The 22975-nt window shown below is 43.6% G+C and overlaps 1 protein-coding gene and 1 long non-coding RNA gene across 2 annotated transcripts in view; one reads left to right on the top strand and one right to left on the bottom strand.

Annotated features, from left to right (window-relative positions):
• LOC147676778 (uncharacterized) overlaps positions 1-22975 on the bottom strand; it is an 804990-nt gene that overhangs the window by 152469 nt on the left and 629546 nt on the right. The gene's annotated exons all lie outside the window — the stretch shown is intronic.
• Positions 1421-22975, top strand: part of LOC147676779 (uncharacterized) — a 98310-nt gene continuing 76755 nt past the window's right edge. Inside the window, exon 1 of the long non-coding RNA XR_015302443.1 lies at positions 1421-1592. This is a non-coding gene — a long non-coding RNA (uncharacterized LOC147676779). The remainder of the gene's footprint in view (positions 1593-22975) is intronic.

Here is a 22975-nt window from a genome sequence, read left to right as displayed (position 1 = left end):
GCCACCAGCTGGCACACAAGCAGCCCTCAGTGCAGCCCTCCCACAGTCCCGCAGCAACCCCAACAACGGGCCTCCCCAGGCGGGAGAGCGAGCAGAGACTTTGCCCCACCGACAGGTATCCGGTCACAGCCCAGCCGTTCAACAAGGACCGTCGGCTCAGCCACACCTCTGTGAACTCTCCTGTTGGACTCCATCCATTTTTGTGACGCAGCTCCCTACCATGAACTGTCAGAAACCACCACGGACCATCACGGACGTCAGCCAAGTGGAGACCAGGCAAAGCAGCAAGGCACTTCACCATCAACGAGCTGTCAGCATGCAGAGGACATCTCCCAGCCAGCAGTCGTGTCCTGAGGCCCTCAGGTTAAACTATGGGTGCCCGCCGAGAAGGTTCCTCCGCAAACCAAGTCACCAATCCAGGTCTGCTGTCGTCCTGCCACCTGACTCTAGAGACTGATGGACCCTGTGGTAACTAGTTAACTTTGTTTTATTCCCACAGGTTTGGACTAGCAATTTATTTGTTCCTCAATAAAGTTGGGGAGGAATGTAGTGTCCTGCAGGACACGTTCTAGTGTTTTTCCATTTCCTGTAAGCCAGCCACTCCCTCGAGGGCTGGGCACACTACACCCCCTCACCCATCCATCACGGGTGCGACGAGTCACGTGACCCCGCTAAAAAAAGGGCCCGGGTGCACGTGCTCGTGGCCAGTTTACTCACCTACGAACCTGTGTCCGTGTCCCTCATTGCAGCGTCATGTGGGCCTTAGGCCCGACACCACAACCACCTCTTCTTTTTTTTATATGACAGTTTTATACACTGAAACTCTCAAAAAGTTTAGGTACAATGAGTAAAATTAGGTTCCTTATGAAAAAAAAAATTTGGAAATGATAGTTGACACCTTAGATCCTTATTGCAGAATGAAAGCGCTTTAAAATAAGGATTGAAACACAGAAAGAAATAGGTTGAAACATTGTCACAGTTTAGGTTAAAACATTGTCACAGTTTACCTCCTTTTTTTGGAATTGTAAACTTTTACTGTGCGTATCACAGCAATGATACGAAAAGAAAGAGCTCAATTCCTTCAGGATAATTGTACTTACTAGTGTGCGTGTCACTGTTGTAACACGCAAAGAAAAAGTGCTTTAAAATGAAGTCCCGTTCGTTTTCTCAAGTGTGCGCGTCACTGATGTACGTTGTGATACGCTAATCATCAATGCTTGAAACTTTGCCACCTCGAGTGTGCATGTCACTGATGTGTGCCATGACACGCTAATAAAGTGTTCCTCGTAAAATGATATTATCGTTTGAGTGTGCGTGTCACTGATAACACACGCAATGCTGCCGAACAATGTGAAAGAAATACACCCAATATGGCGCGTCACGTCGAATTACCCAGAATCCTTTGGGCACTGTGACGTGCATACACTGCTGGAGCCGATTCCAAGACTATTCCGAAGATCTCCGAGAATGCGCTTTCGGAATCCGCTGACGTTCCTTGTTATTAATTAAAACAAGTGCGGACGAAGCGCTCGAGCTCCAGCCGTGCGACCCGGTTTAAAAAATGCCTTTTCCAATACAACAAATTGAAGACGGTAAGCCCCTTCAGTATTCGCCCTCAGTTAAAAGTACACAGGATGTAGAAATAAGTGGGGCAATTCAGTTAAAGAGGTGCATTCACACTAGACAGTCCGCTCTAATTTCATCAAAACAGAGTAAAATACAAAGAAGTAACTCTACAGCATCAAAGTTCAAGAAAAAGCAAACAGCTCTTGTTCTGTTACACAAATAGCATTCTACTTCAGTAATTCCAAAATACACCAAAGTCCAAATGCCATGAAAAAACAATGCCTCTCAACAAATGTTATCTCGCATTGAGTTTAAATAGACGAGAAATCCCAAAAATGTACTGGTAGCTCCTTAAGAAATCAGTGACTACTTGTTTTCAAAAACGCAATAATAACAGTACCTTGAAATCCTTAGGAGTCCAGATAGCTTCAGAAAGTTCATGAAGAGAAAAAAAAATGATGATGAGTGTTGAGATCCTTTTATTTTATCCCATCCTCCGTAAATCTGCTTGGGTGCAATATATCAACACCATTGCAATGTTGAACCATTTAGCGGAGTGGGGTCACAAGGTGTACCTACAAAATCGCAGTACTGCCAGAGGGAGGTCTGTATCTATGACATCATATTGAGTAAGGAGATAGGTAAGTGTCGCAAGAGACAATCTTTACAACCCTGATAATGACCCCCCATGATACAGAGAGAAGTCAGGATGTTTCTGAACATGGTGGACTACTGCCATTAGTTGGTTCCCAACTTTTTCCTATTGGCAAACCCCCCTAAAGAGTCTTGCACTCAACAATGTTTCTGATCCACTACCCTGGGACACCAAATACATGACGACTCCCATAAGCTGAGAGAAAGTCTCTGCTGTGCCCCGGTTCTAGAAATGCCAAAGAATGAAAAATATTTGCCTGCTATGATTATCAACACAGATGATGCACCTTGTCTGTGTTGACAGAGGCCCGCAATGAAGCTAAATGACAAGTTGCCTATTTCTCGGCTACCCTTGACCAGGTAATCGTAGCATTGGATGTCTTAAGATGGTGGCTGCATTCAGCAGTGTAACGAAATCATGATGGGATACTCACTTACTCTAATGGTCCCATACACAGACAATAGTTTGTTAACTTAAACACAACACACGACAAACAGCAGACCCAATAGATACGTTATTCTAGTAGCTGAGAATGTCACTCTGCGGAGGTGCCACACCCTGAACCCTGCTACACTTATGCCTTTTAATACAAAAGGAGTACAAAGTTCCCCAAAGTGGAAGGAAAAGGGAAAGTGTGAGTAGAGAGCGTAGTAGTAGGAAAAAAAAATGGGGGGAAATTCCCTTTTTGGAACTAAAACCCTCACACACCTAGCAAGCTAGGTGTCATGCTTCATCATATGGGTTCTGCTCCTCGTCAGACTGGCGCTGCAATGTCTGACGGGCACCCGTGAAGGGGCTCTTTATCGGAGATCTTTTGTTCCAGCCATATGGTGCATGTGGGTAAGAGGGTCAGAAAAAAGTGTAATCGTGAGGAAGTGGTGAGATAAAAAAGGTGGGTCAGTCCACAATGAGCTTTATTGGCGTGGCTGACGCCCTTGATTAAAAAGTGGGAGGGGAGATATATGCTAAGAATGTGCAGAGCAAGATACCTACAACCCCCTGGTCAGGTCAACATGTTTCTTGCCTCAATGGCAATTCGTCAGGACCCAGGTGTTTAGTACTACACAGTGAAAAGGAAAAAGTGTATTTACAACCTTAATCCAAGAGGTCGTATAAGGGCAGGCTAACAGGTCCTGCCAATTTGAAGCGACCTAAAGGAAAATACATAGCACGGAGATAAATTCAGTAATGTGTTTGTTAGAATGCAAAATATATACAAACTACGCTCAAAGGGACACTAGTGATTAAAACAAACAACCAACTGAAGGATAGACACATGTATATCTTCATTAGGATATCAGCTGAGTTAGTTTAAAAAGATAAAAGATAAAGGATGCTGAGACTGAGGGAAATGAAGAGGATCAATGACGGGCACATGGTGTAAGAGCTTACCCTAAGTGTGATCCTAAGGCGCCCCGCAGTCTGCTCCAGTGGGACCTGCACGTATGGGTTTGATGAGGTATCGTCATCAAACAGGCAGATAAGGGGGTGCCACTGTGATTCAGAACAGCAGTGACTATGATACAGAATGCAAACGCCAGTTGGCGAATACCAGCCACTACAGACCTTTGACTACTGATCCTACTAGAAGACTTACCACCACCATCACTAGCCTAATTATGGAAGGGGAAACAAACGAGTGGATCACTAAAAATGAAGCTTCCTTCTTACTGACCACCGACCCGGTGATCCCCTACTTCTACACCCTCCCCAAGATCCATAAAGGGCAAAGCCCAGTCCCTGGCAGGCCTATAGTCTCAGGGATCGGTTCTTTACTTGAGCCGCTTTCCAAATTTTGCGACTTTTTTTTACAACCAGTGGTTAGGAAAATACCCTCCTTTTTACAAGACACCAGGGATGTGCTCCGTCTGATAGAGAACATCGAGGGGAGGGAGAATGTGGACCTCCTTCTTTCATTAGACGTTGAAGCACTTAACACCAACATCTCTCAACAAGCAACCCTAGAAGCTGTCGAAACAACCCTTCTACAGGAAGAATGGTGTTCACCTACCCCTATTTCATTTATACTCGTGTGTGCAACCATAGCCCTCACGGAGAATTTTTTCCAGTATGGGACCCAGCTATACCATCAAATCAGGGGAACTTCTATGGGTTCTACTTTTGCCCCCAGTCTAGCCTGCATCTACATGTCTACCTTTGAAGAAAATGTTATTAGGGCCACTACCAACCCCTTCAGCAACAACCTAACACTCTGGGGAAGGTACATAGACGATATCCTCGTGCTATGGAAAGGAGATCGGGCTACCTGCGAGTCCTTCTGTACATGGATAAATCTGCAAAATCCCTTCCTCAAGTTCACTGGCACTATCTCAGAGACGGCTATCCCCTTTCTAGATTTAAGTATCAGTCTTAACCCGGATGGGTTAAAGACTACACTCTACCGGAAAAACACCAACAGAAACAGTCTTCTCCTCCATGGGAGTTACCACCCGAGAGCCCTGAGGGATAATCTCCCCTTTAGACAGTTCCTCAGGGTACGCAGAAACTGCACAGACAAGGCAGATTTCAACCATGAAGCTAGTATCCTCCAACATAAACTACAGGACAGAGGGTACCCGGCTAGACTGGTGTATAACTCATGTAAACGAGAACTGAACAACCCTAGAGAAGCACTACTGGAGACACTCCCCAAAGAATCTGATGATTTAATCACATGTGTCCGCTGCTTTACTAAAAACTCAGCTTACATCAAGAACACCATAAACAAACATTGGAACATCATTAATTCCGGTGGTCTTAATATCCCACGGCCCCGTTTTGCTTTCAAACGGACAGCCAACCTAAAGGACGCACTCATTCATACACGACCCAAGAAACTCAATGCCAACAGCCAAAGTACCTTGTGGGGTCTCCCACCAGTAACAGGTCACTTTCCATGTGGGGGTTGTGTTGTTTGTCCTCAAACTCAACAGATCAAAGAGATTGCACTCACGGACACCTTCACCTGGCAGTTACATAAGCATACTAACTGCAACAGTACCAGGTGCATCTATATGCTTAACTGTCCGTGTAACAAACACTACATTGGGATGACCATGAGACAAGTGAAACTCCGTATCATGGAGCACAAAAGTAACATTAGATGCCTTAAGACACACACCAGGCTCTACGACCACTACACACAGCAAGGGCATTAGGCAGACAGCATACGCTGGTTGGTTTTGGAATCCCATCCCACCATTACTCAACATGCCTTGTTCAGAATCGAACAGAGATGGGTTCACCGCCTTCGACTAGATACTACTAGCCTGAATTACTCTGTACCATGGGCGACACACTCAGGCTAGAACTGTCCCGGGTGTTTCCTTTTCCTTACCGTTATCATTGTCAAATTGATCAAATTGTTCCCACAAATACTCTCTCAGGACAAGGTCTTCCTCTGTCCCATGCAGTGCCCACCTTTACACTGCCTTCTGATTTAGTTTATCTTTCCCTCTCTAGTAACACCCTAATAGTACAGACGCCGTTTGCGCTCCAGCAATCACCAGCCTGACAAGTGGATATGTTCCTTTAAACTTCCACTGACGTGTCCCACACTATTTAAACTCCCCAACTCATCCTCCCTCTCTCCCGCCCTTGGTAACAGTAGCTCATATACTGAGGCCCCTTTCCTCTGCTGCCGGTTCAGGTTCATTGTATACCCGTCCCTACCGGACTTGGACTTCAATGTTCTGACGTTCTTTCCACCGGCTGACTATTGCCCCACGTCCCCGCTCTACACCCAAGATGGCCACTACAATATGCCACGGGATGCATTGACGAAACTGTGCGGCTGAGTTTACCGAGTGGAGCACTCTGACGCATGCGCAGCGGAGTCCCGCAGAAGCCTGGCCCCCACACGAACTTGGCGAGGTAGGAGCTACATAAAGTTTACACAGATGCCGGGTCCGTTACCAGTTGCTCTGTCCTGACCAGATGGTGGGGGTAGGTGTTTGCGGCTCTGACCGCACTCCGATCGGGTAAGTTCTCTTGGTGACCGTCGCACCTTCCGTTGTTCCTCCTAGTCGGCTCTTACTCAACGCTGGGTACGTTTTACCTATGGGGCTGGCCACCATCTGCCGATCGCAGTTGTCTATGCCGGTCTTCATACACGGGCACATTCTCTGTTGTTGCAGCCAAAGTGCCCCTGTGATGGCTTCTAGTTGCGGATTTGGCTTCGACTGGTCCTAACTCCCCAGCGATCATCGCTTGGGTATGCATGGATAGGTCGTGCTAGTTCGTTAAGCTGGTGTCTCATTTTGGTATACGTGCTGCTGCAGGAGTACATGTTCGACGAGGCCACACGGGCGCTCAAATGCGTGTCCTCCCTTGCGGCCTCCCCCTGAGCAACCTCCCTTTCATGAGCCATGACCTATGAAGATACTTAATCTTCTCATACTAGTCCCATGAGTATTTGCCAATTACCTACCCCCACGCTCTCATCCTTCTCTCAGGTACCTGACCCATACGTGCAGGTCCCACTGGAGCAGACTGCGGGCGCCTTAGGATCACACTTAGGGTAAGGTCTTACACCATGTGCTCGTCATTGATCCTCTTCATTTCCCTCAGTCTCAGCGTCCTTTATCTTTTATCTTTTTAAACTCACTCAGCTGATATCCTAATCTATACTACTATTCTAAAGAGAGAACACAAACCTTTTGGCAAGGTAAACTCGGGAACCACAGCGCCAATCCACACACCCAATACATTGTTGTAATCCTCAGGGTGTGCAGATGGACATAGGCTATAGAAAATTTAAAAAAAAAACGTAAATTTAAAAATATAACTTAAAAAGTAGTGCCCTGAAAGTAGCGCCGGCCACGACGCTGACGGCCACGACGTAGAGCTGGCCGCAATGTACGTGATGACGAGGAGGAGCGGCGGTGAAGTGAGGAGCTCGGGGAGGAGCGGCGGCTCAGGTAAGGCTCTGGGACACGGGACGGGAGAGAGCCGGTGCGGAAGGTTGGCCCGGAACAACTGCGGTAAGGCTCAGGGTCTGGGGGCAGCATTTTAGGCTTGCGAGGAGGAGCGGCGGTGAAGTGAGGAGCTCGGGGAGGAGCGGCAGCTCAGGTAAGGCTCTGGGACACGGGACGGGAGGGAGCCGGTGCGGGAGGTTGGGCCGAAGCAACTGCGGTAAGGCTCATGGTCTGGGGGCAGCATTTCAGGCTTGCGTGCACTACCGCCCCAGCCCCCGCCGCCACGACATTGTCGGGGACACAGACAATGTCGTGGCGGGCGGGGGCCGGGGCGGGAGTGCACGCAAGCCTGAAATGCTGCCCCCAGCCCCCTTCTGCTCCAGGCAACGCTGGGGCTGGCTGCTAGTGAAGATATACATGTGTCTATCCTTCAGTTGGTTGTTTGTTTTAATCACTAGTGTCCCTTTGAGCGTAGTTTGTATATATTTTGCATTCTAACAAACACATTACTGAATTTATCTCCGTGTTATGTATTTTCCTTTAGGTCGCTTCAAATTGGCAGGACCTGTTAGCCTGCCCTTATACAACCTCTTGGATTAAGGTTGTAAATACACTTTTTTCTTTTCACTGTGTAGTACTAAACACCTGAGTCCTGACGAATTGCCATTGAGGCAAGTACCATGTTGACCTGACCAGGGGGTTGTAGGTATCTTGCTCTGCACATTCTTAGCATATATCTCCCCTCCCACTTTCTAATCAAGGGCATCAGCCACGCCAATAAAGCTCATTGTGGACTAACCCACCTTTTTTATCTCACCACTTCCTCACGACTACACTTTTTTCTGACCCTCTTACCCACATGCACCATATGGCTGGAACAAAAGATCTCCGATAAAGAGCCCCTTCACGGGTGCCCGTCAGACATTGCAGCGCCAGTCTGACGAGGAGCAGAACCCATATGATGAAGCATGCCACCTAGCTTGCTAGGTGTGTGAGGGTTTTAGTTCCAAAAAGGGAATTTCCCCCTTTTTTTAATTTTTTTATTCCTACTACTACGCTCTCCACTCACACTTTCCCTTTTCCTTCCACTTTGGGGAACTTTGTACTCCTTTTTTATTACTAGTCCTTCGGACACGTACACTGGACCCCATTAAATATCGTCCGCTTATGGTTCCCCTCCTGTTGTTGACACACTTATGCCTTTGCCTGTGTCTGATAACGATGATGATGGGGTTGATCCTGACTATGTTAATGTGACAGAATTATTTATCAAACCAAGGCCTGATATTCGAGACATCCCTATGAAAGAGCCCAATTTTACCTTTTTCTTGGACAGGTCATGCCTGAGAGTTGGACATGGAATTGTGAGAGTGCCTTATGCTGTACGCACCTTAGAAGGTGTAATGGAAGTGTTCTATTTGTGCAATGTAACATCCACATGGGTAGCTGAACTGATTGCTCTTATTTGAGCAGGCTATGCCTCTAACAATTTGAGAGTTATCATCTATACGGACAGACAGTATGGGTTTGTCATGGTCCATGGTTTCCTGAATTCTTTGGGTTTCCCAATTAGGACTGGAAATAATATGATGGATTTGGTTGATGTATTGTAATTGTCTACAGAAATAGCTGTAGTTAAATGTTGCGCGCATAAGAGTGGATGAGATTTTGTAACTGCTGGAAACCACTACGCAGACAAGAAGGCAAGATACTGCGCTCTTAAGTCCTGTATATTCAATGGAGACCATTCATGTGACGCTGTTTCAAACATGTTATTGACTGTTGCTGATACCTGGAAGGAAATAAAAAGTATTCAAGAAGAAGCCCCAGAATGAGAGCATGAGAAGTGGGTTAGAGCAGGGTGTGTAAAGAATTAGGATGAGATCTGGGTTTCGACAGATGGGAGACCAGTCTTTGTCAAAACTGTGTTATCTACCATGGTGTAGGAAAGTAGAATCTGCTTCTTATAGTTACCCCCACTTTTTGCTTTATGTTACACTGTTTCTGAATAGCCGGACTGGGATCCTGCTAATCAGGACCCCAGTGTATCTGCTTTTTCCCTAAACTATTACGTCATGTGCTTAGGTACATTCCAGATTGGATACTGAGGTACCCTTATCAGTCCATAGTATATGGTACCTATGTACCCAGGGCATAGGTACCCTCGAGGCCTCCCATGGGCTGAAGCATGTATCATGCCACCCATGAGAGGCTATGCAAAATGGATCTAAAGGCCTGCCATTGCTGCCTGTGTAATTTGGTGCATGCACCATTTACTAAAGGTATAGGTTTACTATATCTAAGGGTCACTACACTTAAAACCTATAGGACATCCCTATAGCAGTCCTTGACAATCCTGAAGGCAGGGTGCTTGGTTCTAAGTGAAAGGGTGCCACTGCATGAGCAGGACACCCCTGCAGCCTATGGAGTCCATTTTCCCGGGTTGTTAGTGCTACAGCCAGTTACGACATATAGAGTGGCATTATGCGCCCACGTGAGGACCAACTCTAAAAAGGCTGAAAGTAACCCTATTGTGTTTGATATCAAAAATTGTGGAATCATACCACCACACCGGTAATCGGTGTGGTAGGTATGATTCCACCTCTCAGAACCAAGCTTTGTGTGACCACCTTCCAGAAAGGATTTAGTGTATTAGGCCTAAGTGGGTGTGCTTGCCAGCCACTGAAAATCTGCATGAGGGGCACATTTGGTGTCCCTGTGCATAGTCCCGTTCAAACCAGTCCTGGGAGCCGTTGGCTCCTGCTCTGGCGTGCAACTAGACAAAGGACACTGAAGTAACATCTTCACTGTCCAGGCTTAATGGGCTGTAGGACCCTAGATTCAATGTGGACAAGATTCTGATCAAGAAACCACTGATCTTCGACAGTCTGGACACTCTGGACTTCGTTTGGGCCTGACTTCGTCTCAACCTCAGTCCGAAGCATCGTCTGTGCCCCTGCACCATACAGGCTCTGTGCAGGACCTGTGGAGCATCAAGGACAACTAAAGATATGTCCCTTGGAGTGAAGGAGTCACTCCCCTGGAACCACAGTCATCAGATCTCAAATGACTCGTCTGCTACTCCTGAGCTCCTACCGACTCTGAAAGCTCCAGCAACACAGGCAGTGGGTTCCAAGTCTCTCAAGGTCTGGCAGCCCTCTCACTAAGTTTGAGGTCAAAATCCCTTGTGGGTCCTGCATTTCCCGTACCCTTCTGGACACGTACTTTTGCAAGTGCATATACTTGTTGACGTTCCCAAAACAAGTGCACTGGGCTCTGAGTAGCCCCAACCTCTGGCATCATTTACACCAAAGAACATTGTCCTCTTCGCACTGAGTGCTCCGTGGGCTGTTGCTTTGTAAGCTCGAGGTCCCCTTGCAACTCCTGTACCTCCGGCCTGTGGGTCCTCTTGAGGGTCAACACTCCTTTTCTTGGTTTCCCTGGTTGCTCCAGGCTTGCCCCAACTCCCCTGTGTTTGTGAGTTTCCTGGATCTTGCTGGTCCGAACTGTAACCTTTCTTGACCATCTTTGTGCTTTGCCGCTGCCATGGCTATTTTTTTAGTGCTCCAGCCGGACACTGACCCCCTCAGCACTCGACATCCTTTGTGGGACAGCTCGTATCTAGCTCCTGGTCATCCTTGATGTCTCCTGGTCCCGGTGGCTGCAGATTCAAGAACCCCCTCAACGTACCTGAAGCACCTAACATCTATTGGCATTCATCTACCTGGACCCTGGTCACTCCTTAGTGACCCAGACTCTGTCCCCTCTCCTTTCAGGTACTCTTCATCTAGAATCCACCCTTGGTTTCCATCAGACACTTTTCTTCTTCCCGGCAGTGGCATTTCCTTGAAGTGTTCCATTGAGATTGACAGCGGTTTTCGACACCATTTCAGCCCTATGCACCCGGCTTCCTTGGGATAGGTAACTCTGATAACACGGTATCCACAGGTGGGGTGGCTCTTCAAACTCCTATGATTCAAGGTGCCTCCTCATAATCCACTGGGAAGGGTCCTTAAACTTTAAAACTACAACTGCGACTCTCCCATAGAATTGTACGGCGCACGCTGTTATGTTTCCACACTGCACCCGTCCTCTGTGGGGTCCCTACTTGCTCATCACCGTGGGTGGTTTCTTGGTGTCCCAGTGATTCTACATCCTCTAGACACTGTTTGGACTCGAGTCGTGATTCTTATACCACTATTTTAGTTTATGGTTTGGTCTCCCCCTGGAGCCAACTGTGTATTATTGCTACTTACGATTGTTTCTGTGCTACACTATTGTGTGCTTTGTGTTTATCTGCATGTAGCAGATAATGTGAGGTATTTAGAGTGTGTTATAACAATAAATACATATTTTTATAAATACTTGTGTTTCTCCTTTCATTTAGGCAATACAATGAGGTTGCATTCTGGTGAAACAAGCTGCTTAACATTCCTTCAAGACTAAGCCTGAAGGCTGCTCTCCACAGCTACCACTTGGATAGCTTTCTAAGGTTATCTTTGACCTCTTAAATTACCATAAGGGTTGTTTGGACTGGTACATGGTGCCCACTTTAATTAGTGGAAGGCATATACCAGGCTGACTTCTCACACATGACAATGCATTTCTGGAATCCCACTCATACATGGCTAGATGCTGCAGTTCATCTCTTCAAAACCTATTGGTTCAACTTCCACTTCTTTTTCACTGCAGTAAACCTGTCCCACAGATGCATTAATTCACATTTGTGATGCAGTATTCAGTACACCAAACTCTAAATAGTGAGTCACATTGGAAGGTCAGGTGGTCTTTTTCAATTGCATGCAGCTTGACTTCATGAAAATGCTCATTTGCATTGGACTCAGCTTTATCCTGGTACTAGTCTTTCTCTTTTCTTATTGGGGTGAAGCATATCAGACTACAAAAAATAATAACCGCACTGTGGGCAAACTGTTGTTGAGGGAATTGATTCCCAGGTTCGGACTACCAGTTTCTCTGGAGTAAGATTGTGGAACCCATTGCAGGGATGAGTTTAGGAAGATGCTGTATGTAGCCCTTCAAGTAGAACAAAAGTTCTCTTGTAGTTACAAACTAGAGGAATAAAGGATGTCCAAGCATAAAATATATATGAAGAATCGTCCATCCACCTTGCAGGTATTTCTCAATTTTTTGTCTGCTTGAAGAGTGTTTTTGCAATATGCCTATGTTTTGAGAAATACTCTCCTGGTAGAGCCTTGTATGTGTGCCAGGTGTGGGATCAGCTCAGATCTGCAGCTTTTCTTAGAAATTGTGATTTTGCATTACTAGGATCTTCGAGACTAAGATAAGAGTGTTGAAAGTATAAGTGAATCATTTGTTTGAACTCTTAGGACTGACCCTTCATTCATTATCTGCTTGGGGGTTTCAAATCAATTAACATTATTTGCATTTGATAAATGCATAAAAGTACATAAGACAAGAAAAGATATATAGCATGATAAAATGCCGACATATAGATAACTATCCATATAAAAAGATATATAGCTTTAAAATTTCATTGGAAGATTACAATGACCTATCTGTGTTGTGTAAGCTCACAGATAAAAGAAAAAATGACAAACACTAACACTTATGGCTTACAAAGCACAGACATCCATTGGCCAAGGAAGACCTCTTTATAATCAATATGACTAAGTGCAGGAAGCTCACTGTCATAAAGCATAAGAAATGAGTTTCAAATGATTGAATTGCTACAAGAGCTTGTGAATGCAAGCGCAAACTCAATCTTCTCAAAAGTGGGATAATTCATTTTTTCCTCATATCTTTATAAAATGAGCACAAAAAAAGAATATGAGAAATAGATTGAGCAGATCGCTTGTCAAGGGGAATAAAGACAGCTGGTTAAGCGAATATACTTGGGACAGGTACCTTTAGGGGAAAAATATTCAATCTGAACATGAACATTAAAAGCAAAAAGCGGTGGATATTATTAGATACAAAAGGTAAATGTGAGGCATGTCCAAATGCCACCAGGGGCAGTGCCTAATAAGTTAGCACTAAGGATTTAGAAATGTTTTACTGCCATCTATCATGAACACACTAGTCAAGGAAGAGTTTATTTAAACTAGATTTGGGAAAGGTCACACAATGAGATGGAAAATCATACTGAGATGACAGGCCCAGATTATTGAGCGACTGCTTCACATATGCTAACCAGGGAATACAGAGTCAAGAGTGACAATGTCCTCAAGCAACATTCGATTTAATTTAACAGAATTATTTTTCCAAAGTGTTAACCATATATGATCAGAGCCATTTTAATGGTATAACTTATATAGGGGAGACCTCATTTTTATCATCAATAATATTCGGACAAGGAGCTAGGATTGACAGTAATCTTTCTAAAAACGTATCTTTGATAACTTGCAAAGTGCCCACTTGGGCTATACCCCAGATTGCAGTGCCATAGGTTGCTAGAGATACCGATTTAGCCAAAATATATTTCCGCCATGTCATTGCTCAGTTTCTTTCCTAGATTTGAGGCAAATGTCTATAGTGCTGCAATGCTCATAAGATTCGTCTTATTGGACATCATTGTGGACCAATTTAATTTGGCATAAAAAGAATCCCCAAATGCATTAAGTTCGCCACTCGTTCAAAGATTCAACCCTCTATATGTAAGGTCATGAATTTTCTCTTTCCGGTGCCAACCGCCATTACGAATGTCTTAGATTTATTTACAAAAATACAGAATATAGTCCGAATATATGCCTTTGGAGCGCTGTGGGTCCATTGAGGTTCAAGCCATTAAAACCGCATCATCCGGATAATGCTCCAATGGCTGGGACATCCTTACATTTGAGACTAAGGGCTTCACTTAGTTTGTTGGTGAGTAAAGAGAAAAGGAGTGGAGCAAGGATACAGCGTTGTTTCACTCCTAAATGGAGTTGAGATTCGTCCTTTTTCCATACCGAACTACTGTCCCTAAGTCTCTATGAAGTTCCCTAATAAAATGGATTATGGAGTTGTGTACACCCGCCGATTCCAAAATGGCCCACAATTTACTGTGACACACAGTCGACGGCCGCTGACAAGTCCATAAAGGCAAAAAGAACAATTGATTGACAGAATGCAGAACAAAGTCATATAATACATCCCAGTACAGAGATCTGGCCCTAAATCAACAATTGATGGACAGAATGCAGAACAATGTCATACATACACCCCAGTACAGAGATCTGGGCCTAAATCAACAATTGATGGACAGAATGCAGAACAATGTCATACATACACCCCAGTACAGAGATCTGGGCCTAAATCAACAATTGATTGACAGAATGCAGAACAATGTCATACATTCACTCCAGTACAGAGATCTGGGCATAAATCAACAATTGATGGACAGAATGCAGAACAATGGCATACATTCACCCCAGTACAGAGATCTGGGTCCATAAAGGCCATATACAACTGCCCTTTGTAGCAGCAGCATATTTAGCTGCAATTAGGGATAGATTTAGACACTGGTCTACTGTTCCCATGCCCTTTCTGAATCCATATTGAATTCCTACCAAGACATTATTCTCAGCAGCCACTCCTCCAGTCTATACACGTAGCAATCTCCCAATTAGCTTATATGCACTGTCCAACGGGGAGATTAGCCGATAATTAGCAGGGTTCGAAGGGTCTCCCTTCTTACAAATTGGAATAATCAGGGATTGTTTCCACGATGGCACACAACCCTCTTTGGCTATAGCACTAAAGGCTAAAGTCAGGAGTTGAGCCCACAAATGTTTATTATCAAGAAATATGTCCAGCAGGAGACCATCCGGGTCTGCTGCTTTCAGAGCCGGTGATTGGGCGAAGGCAAGCACTACTTCCTCTAGAACTCTAATGCCGGTAAGGCGGGAAGACAGTGCTCCATATTCAATTCGCTACAATCCACCTCATTATGAAATATATTTTGGAAATGGGATAATCATGTGGACTAATCTTTATGGAGATCTAAAGATAGACCACCCTCCTCCTGAAGAAAGAGGGCATTAGCCGCTTTCCAGAAGGCCCTACTATCTTTCCTCTGTGAGGCTTATCTCAAATTTCCACACTCTTCCTCACGTAGCTGTCTCTTCCTCTCCTCCATTGCTGATTTGTAGATCGCCCTCAAATGTTTTATGAGAATTTTGATTCTAGGATGCGTTTTGAGGGCTTTCCGTGGACTACTGGACTCTTTAGGGCAGTTTTTCTCAAACCACTTTGTAGGTGTAGGCCTATTTTGTGTTACTGGACAAAAGAATTCAGTACTAATGGATAATAAAAATTTGGGTAAAAGCCAAGGCATCTGGCGTGCTGGTGGTTTGTGGATCCAGATATAAATGAATCTCCTGTAACAATGGCGATATGACTTTAGGCAATAAAGAATATGAATCAATTTTATCCTACTTTAGAATATAGCATTTTTTTCTAGATTAACATGGTTTGGGGACACGATGATGACTACATTTCTTAGAGGAGGCCCATAAAAAAGATGACAAAATTAAAGCGTGGTGCTATATTCGATCAACTGCACCATCAGATTCTTGTAAAAACTCTTAAAATTAGAAGGGATGATTATAAAATCAGTAGTTGAGGTAGTTCCCACCCACTGGAAAGTTGGGAGCATATGTCCCATGGAGGGGTTTAGTGGGTTTATTATAACTAAATCCCATGTCAGCAAAAGGCTGTTTAAAACATTACCATAACTTTGATGATTAAAATGACGGTTCTGGGACTCATTTGAGTTGATTAACCCACATATTCGCTGGTCAGTTCTACTACATATGGATATATTGAAATCTCCAGCCCAAACAATAAATAACAGTCTCGGGGGTTGATATAACAAATCCTCAAGGGTTCTCCCCAGGTCTTAAGCCCCTAATGTGTGGTTAGCAAAATTATTATTGGAAAAATATATCAACTAAAGGTCTATCTTCCTACGCCCAATAGCTACAATAATATTAAAATAAGGTGAGGTATTCAGGTAAGAGATCTTTTCAAAAGAGATGGTATTTGCAAAGACTGTTAATAATCCCCCGTTAGCTGCCTGACTTTGAGGGCAGAGCTGGAGTAAGAAAGAAACAATAACAATTTACGAATATAGGATTCTTTTTCCAGGTTTCCTGGAAACAGATAATATCCGGATTCCGCAGCGCCTTACGCTATTCCAGATTATCCTTCTTATTGTCAAAACCTGCTATGTTCCATGAAAGAAAATTGACCTCCTCATGACTCCCCTAGGAGGAATACTACCCTTGATGTCCTACAGATAGTTTACTAGGGAGATTATGCAGGCTATCTAGACCTTGCAATTCATGGTCTTAAGTCTAAACCCCTGCGTTAATTGCAAAGTATAATGGGTTTGAACTTCTTTTCTCCCGCTTGATTAGAGCCTGTGGAAAGATGGGAGAAATAGAAAGTTAATCCAGGAGTTCATGTCCTCCAGAGAGGCAAACTTATTAGATGTAGGAAGAAAACTGTTAGATTGCTGACAAGGAATGGCCACATTTCTATCTAACAGGTGGTTCAGACCATGTGTATTTAAACTGTACAAAACTGGTGGCTTATAAAAGAAACATAGAGGAACAGTGTAAATCTGTGACTGAAATGAAGGAGTGAAGTGGTAAGTTGCTTAGCAAATCTTTAACCAACCATTGGTTATCAAAATGAAGAACAACACAATCATTGTCAATTGCATTAGAGTCCAACCCAATCCAAGGTGTTCTTCTAGCCATAATTAAAGGGTTTTGTAGAAGATGCCCTACATTTGATGCTTGCAAAATCCAGTGCCGGGCTTTAGCCATTAACTGGGATACTGACTCTCTTTGGTTTTCCATGAGTGGTAGAACATTAACCAAAATAAGTACAAAGGGACTTGCTGCAGGAGGTAACTTCATAAACTGATGGTTATTTTCAAGTAAGGAAGAGGTAGGGTAAGGGATACATGTGTTCTTATTTGGGAGAGTACATTCCCTGCCTATATTGACTGGCTTGTGCACCTGAATTGAGCTTCGTTTTAATACAGGGGCTGGGGTACCGACTGGAATGGTCACTGGTGGATTTGTGGAATTTGATGTACTCTGAATGTTTGGTATACTTGTTATTCCTTTGTGGGACAAGACTACATCTGATGTGCTTTTACAACTCTGTCATGTGTTGTACTTATTAGAAACACAAGGAGGAGGTGGATTATAAATTGGTTGAGATACAGGAGAGGTATTATCTGAATTGCACTTTACATCCTCTAGTGGATGTTGCAATATTTTGTTAGATATTAACACATCGAGTGCATGATCAATGGCATCTAAACGCGGCAAGATTGGTTCCAATAACTGTTTAAAATTATCTTGGAATTCAAGCTAATTTGTAGGTAACAATACAGAATCCTAAGGAGATCTAATGCTGGATAATAGGCCCTGGGGGGTAGAAGTATTTTTGTTTGTTTTGGCGGGACAAACAGTAGTTGACTTGACAAGTCCTCTTTTCTTTTTGTCGTTTAACACAGTTTACACCGGCAATGATGGATCCCCTGTAGCACTAGAGGTCGCAGATTGGGTCTGTAGGGGAATCGGATAGGGTTGAGGATATTCAATTATAAACGTTCGATCAGATGTATTGTGCACCCCCAGAGGCAAAATGGGATTGAAAGATTCTCCCCCAGCAACAGACTCCTTTCCGTTCCTTTGTAAACTCTTCAATGTACAGTATTTGCACTAAACTATCACTTAGACAAACTATATCTACAAGTTGACCACCTAAACACACTTGCCGTGTATACTGCAGGGATTGTTCATAAACTGGAAGCCCTCAACAAGCTGATCACAAAAGCACAATCCAATGCCAAACTAGTACAAGCAGTATGTTGCTGTTCCCCAATAATAGACAGTCTGTGCTCTCTTTCTCAGTTTCTTACTACTTCCCTAACAGAAATTACCACCATCTACACAGGACCACAGGACCGAACTCAGCAACAGCACTCCTGTTCAACAGACTCAGCAGCGCCGATAGTCCCCAAACAGCATAATGTGAAACAAGGTCTTAACATATGCAATATGTATTCTGATGCAATTACATCTGCCCCGCAAATAGTTATTCCAGCAGACAATCCAATGCCCGATAATCGATCTGCCACATTGAAGAGTAGTTCTAATTATTAAGATAAACTAGTCAATGGGGACCTGATGATATCAGGGATTGGCCAGCAGGCCATGCCAAAGTTAACATTTTCATTGGGCAATGGGGACTCAGTGTGCACCAGACCAGAAAATGGTACAACAAATAACTCACCACAAGAGCATATGCTGAGCATAAGGGAGACAAAAAGATTACGAAAAAAGTGTAACAAGCACACTGGAGAGACTCAAAATATAATTAGCAATTATTTTTCAAAACATAAAATGAGTAAACGATCTGGCTCGTTAAGTACACCAAGCACCATCAGCAGTCTCTCTCTGCTACAACAACTATCTCCAAAACCAGCAGTTGTCCCGACAAGCAACTTGCTCCCTGTAAGACATCCTCATAACGAGCCCAGACAACCATCTGGGAAAAAACAGGAAGCAGTACCAAAGAATTTACAATATCAGTCTCCTGCAGTGCAATACATAGATCTCAAACAAGTGTCTGCCCAGAATCCCCTAGCATGAGGACTCGAAGTTTGAACATCCCCCCTGATACCAGTAAGAAAGACCAAGTCAAAACAGAGAATGGTAGTCACCGAACAACTCACTGACAATTCAAATCCAGGAGGAAAGGAAAGACTTCGGATAACACTAACAAAGATTCAACAAACTTGTGTAAAACTGTCTTCAACAAGGCGGTCCCCTATCTTGATGGCAAACCCGTAGGATCCCTGCAACGACCAATCATCGTGCAACAGAGATTAGATCAAACACAAAAAAAGGCCAAGAGCATTCCTATCGCCACAGGACATGTCCCGGCCATAAAAAGCCTCCACTCTAAATTATTATTTACTCCAGAGTATAACTCTTGAGGCCCGCATGACACTTTAAACAGCGGGAATATCCTCAAACTCTTTCCATTTATTCAGAAATTATGAAATATGGAATCCAATGACATAATATATATTAAATTCATACCCAGTGAAGGCAATCAAATTACAGAAATAACATTAATTACATTAGCATCAGAGGCAATAAAGGAACTGGTCCTATCAAAGGCCGACCAATTCAATAGCTGGGGCATTAAGATATCTATATCAATTGGACCACAAGACCCGTCGGTAATTGCAAAATCTCCGGTTCCCCCTCATAACTCTGGTAATCTACCTTTCTCAAAACTAGAATTTGCTCAATGTGAAGCCTTCAATGAAAATGATCAACTGGTAACCAAGAATCCAGCTATTACGATGCCACAATGGACTTGGCTGTCAGCTGCCCTGTCTGGGGGTTCCCATGATTGAAATAGCTCCCATTGCAGCTTCACAATATGCTCTTGGAACATTAACGGTTTCATTGCGAAATCCCAATCTCCTGACACGTTAAAGTTTATAAAAAACATTTCGATCAAATTCCTTCAGGAAACATGGTCGGAAGCAAGCATTACAATAGAAGGTGATCCAGCGAGCCACCAACCTGCAAAAATCTATCACCATACATTCATCTGGGCCCATATACACATTCACTCATATAGGCTGGTTAACACCGCTGGGGGTCAATGTTTATAAATGCTTTAATTTAGATCAGTTACCTATCATTTCTCTAATCTTTCACTGATCATAAAGCCTTTCTTTAGTCAATGGACCTATTTAGTTGGAATAGTAATCAGTGATATGACATAGGTTCATTTACCTCCTATTTATTAAACAACCAAAGACTCGAGAAAGTTTAAATGTTTTATCTAATTATATCATATGAGCAAACAAATTACAGTGTTAACTCCATCTTTCCGAGGAAGTAAGATCTTTACCAAAATGTAGTTTTCTATTTCAATGAGATTATCACAACAACAGTACCTCAGGAAAAAGAGGATAGAGAATGAGAAGTACTTTAACACAATAAACTGAGATATATTTACCTAGGATGGTGTGAAAACTGGCAAAGAGTTTAATGGGTCCTCTGGGAAAGAACAGGTTACAGGGACTTCAGGACAGGATTCAGGACAGGATAGATGATATCTTCTGGATTTGACGCCTGCGTCTCACCCCTCTCTGACACTAACTTCCTCCTCGATTCTTACGCGATCTTCTCCTAATAATTTACCTCCTCGATTCTTCCGTGATCATCTTCTAATAAATTTGGCTTTAGATTTCTAAATCTGCTTCTTCAAATATTCCATCAGCATTCGGAGAGCATCTCGGTTTCTCAGCATTTCCCAATACGACTGTGTGGTGATGTGATGCTACAGGCCTGTGAGTATTCCATGATGTCATTTAGAGTGTTGGCAGACACCCTGCCCTGAATGTTCTGTCAGTGGCAGTTGCTGTCTGTGCTGTAGTGTAGTTCCTATTTTCCCAATAGGCTCTGCGCATTGGAATAACATAAACAGAAGTGTAGACGTGGGACTGAGGTCATCTAGGTCTCTACTGACTATGTTAAACCTTATTTAGGTTTGCGCCAGCTAGCTCAGAGGTCACTGGAAACTTTCTTGAATGAAGAGGGATGGATAACCTTCCCTGGCTCAGACAAGAAGGGATTCAGTTTCCGACAACTGCATAACCATGACAACTTTGCTCCCTCAGAATAAGAGTATATCTCTAGAGTCGTGTGAAAACAATAGACAGATATTTCACTCAGTCAGCAGTGCATACCTAGTTTCACCAGAGTGCAGAGAAATAGAGAGATGGGCGTTTTCAATAAAAAGGTGTTATTTATTGAGCAGTCTTCTTTCTCATGCAAGAGAAATGAATTGCCACAATTGCAATACTTAAAGTAAAGTAGAGTGCGTACAGTAAAAGTAGTATTATGAAATAATACTGTAAAAGCATTGATACAGTTTCTTAGCCATATGATACTTTAAAATGAATAAAATATATACATAAATAAATACATTGACTAAAAGGCTCAACTGGTGCTTCTAACTACGCCTACCCCGGTGTACCTGACCTAAGCCTAATATGTGGGAAGGGACAAGTAAGTAGCGATGTTAAGTTAAGTTTGTTAAGATAATTTTGCCAAGAATCTGCATCAAGAATTCTCCTAAGGGTTTAGTCAGCTCCGTACCTTGGTAATAGAATGTGGGAGGTCTGGTATCTCTTTCCTCAAGACTCGATATTACAGCAACCCGCAAGGGTAGGCTGGAAACACCGGAGCTGGATTTTCTCGAATGGAGAAAAAGACAGCGTCTCTCTCAGTGCGTCAAACAGGAGGGGCGGCTTCCGCGGGCACTCGCATCAGCTGAGCTCTCGGGCAAGTAGATGGCCGCTCTGCTCCAAACCACTGTGTCTTTGCTTAAGGCAACTGTTGGTATTTTATACCTGAAAGGTGCCGGGTTTGACGTAAGGTTGGACATAAGACGTCACCAAGAACTAACAGTTCTTGCAGGACTTCAGGAGTTCTTGTTCAAATCAAAACAAAAGCAGGGGGGGGTTTTCCCGGGCTGCTTGAGGCTTGGTTTGTTTAATGAACGCGTTGTGCTTTCTAGGAGTCGATGGGAGTAGCCGTGCTGTGCTTTGGATTGCATGGGCTATTACTGAATATGAATCTGATTCTTATGCCTTTGTCAGGACATTATTGATTATAACCTCACAAGGACATAAATCGGGAATATCGAATTAGGGTCCTAGATAAGAACACGACACCCACTCCACGAATTGATGTCCATCATTAATAAAACTAAGCAATAATAAATATTCAAAGGTGCATGTGTTTTTTTTCCGACCCACCCCAAAATACATATTTTGCATTTGAAATGGTATACGGTAAATACACGAAAATGAGTATTTGTACTGTACGCTTTTCAAGCAGTGTTATCATTCAGAGAAATGCATATATATATCAGCTGAACGAATTGCAAAAATTACACATGAAAAGGCTCTAAATACAGAAAAGAAGGTCGAGACCATTTCATCACATTTATACAAATTTCTGTATATGTGCTAGAGGCTGAGGTAAAATATTGTCTCTAGTATCCTAAAATAGAAGCTCTGTTCTCTAAGAATAGTTCTACTTTAAGCAGAGTACCATGTGCCAAAAAAGTAAATATTTTGAAAATATGGGCAAAAATAATTTCGCTTTCAGGGGAAAAGTTCCAAATATTTTCTGTAGCTTTGTTTATCAAAAACTGAAGGCCAAATTCAGAGTTCAGGGAACGCTGTGTGCTCATTGTTTTTATTAAGAGTTATTCTCGTTGACTTGAGAGAACATTATCCCAGACATGCCCGCAAAAAATTGGTCTACCACATCAGGTGAAAGTTCGACCAAATATGAAAATGCTGCAACTGTGCAGTTCTCTGCGTGAGTGCTATCATCGATGGTTGGATCAGCAATGCTCACAGAAGGCTGTACCTGTTTGGTGCTGCTTTCCTCTCATACCTCACCGCCACATACTCGTAGTGGTGAAGTATCAATGAATGCCGTCATCAGAATTGGTAGCCGCTGGGGACAACACGATGAATGAGTCGTTATCGGACCTAGCAAAGTATCGATATCCATTGGTACTGCTGATTGTAGTGTAAGACAGATGTCCAACACGCATTCTTCTCCGCATAGCAGACATAGAAGCACAGGTATGATGCAATCTTGCCAGATCGGTCTGAATGAAAGAAACCAGGTTGTACTTAGATCTCTTAGCCAATCCGAGGACCTTAGTCATACGGTCTCGGTATCGTATTGCTAGGATCGTTTCGTCCATCGTTGCTGGAGTCTTGCGTGTGGATTGGCTTGCCATA

The sequence above is a fragment of the Lissotriton vulgaris genome, chromosome 12 (genome assembly GCF_964263255.1).
Source record: "Lissotriton vulgaris chromosome 12, aLisVul1.2, whole genome shotgun sequence".
NCBI classification, from domain to species: domain Eukaryota; kingdom Metazoa; phylum Chordata; class Amphibia; order Caudata; family Salamandridae; genus Lissotriton; species Lissotriton vulgaris.
This window is presented reverse-complemented; position numbering and strand designations above follow the sequence as displayed.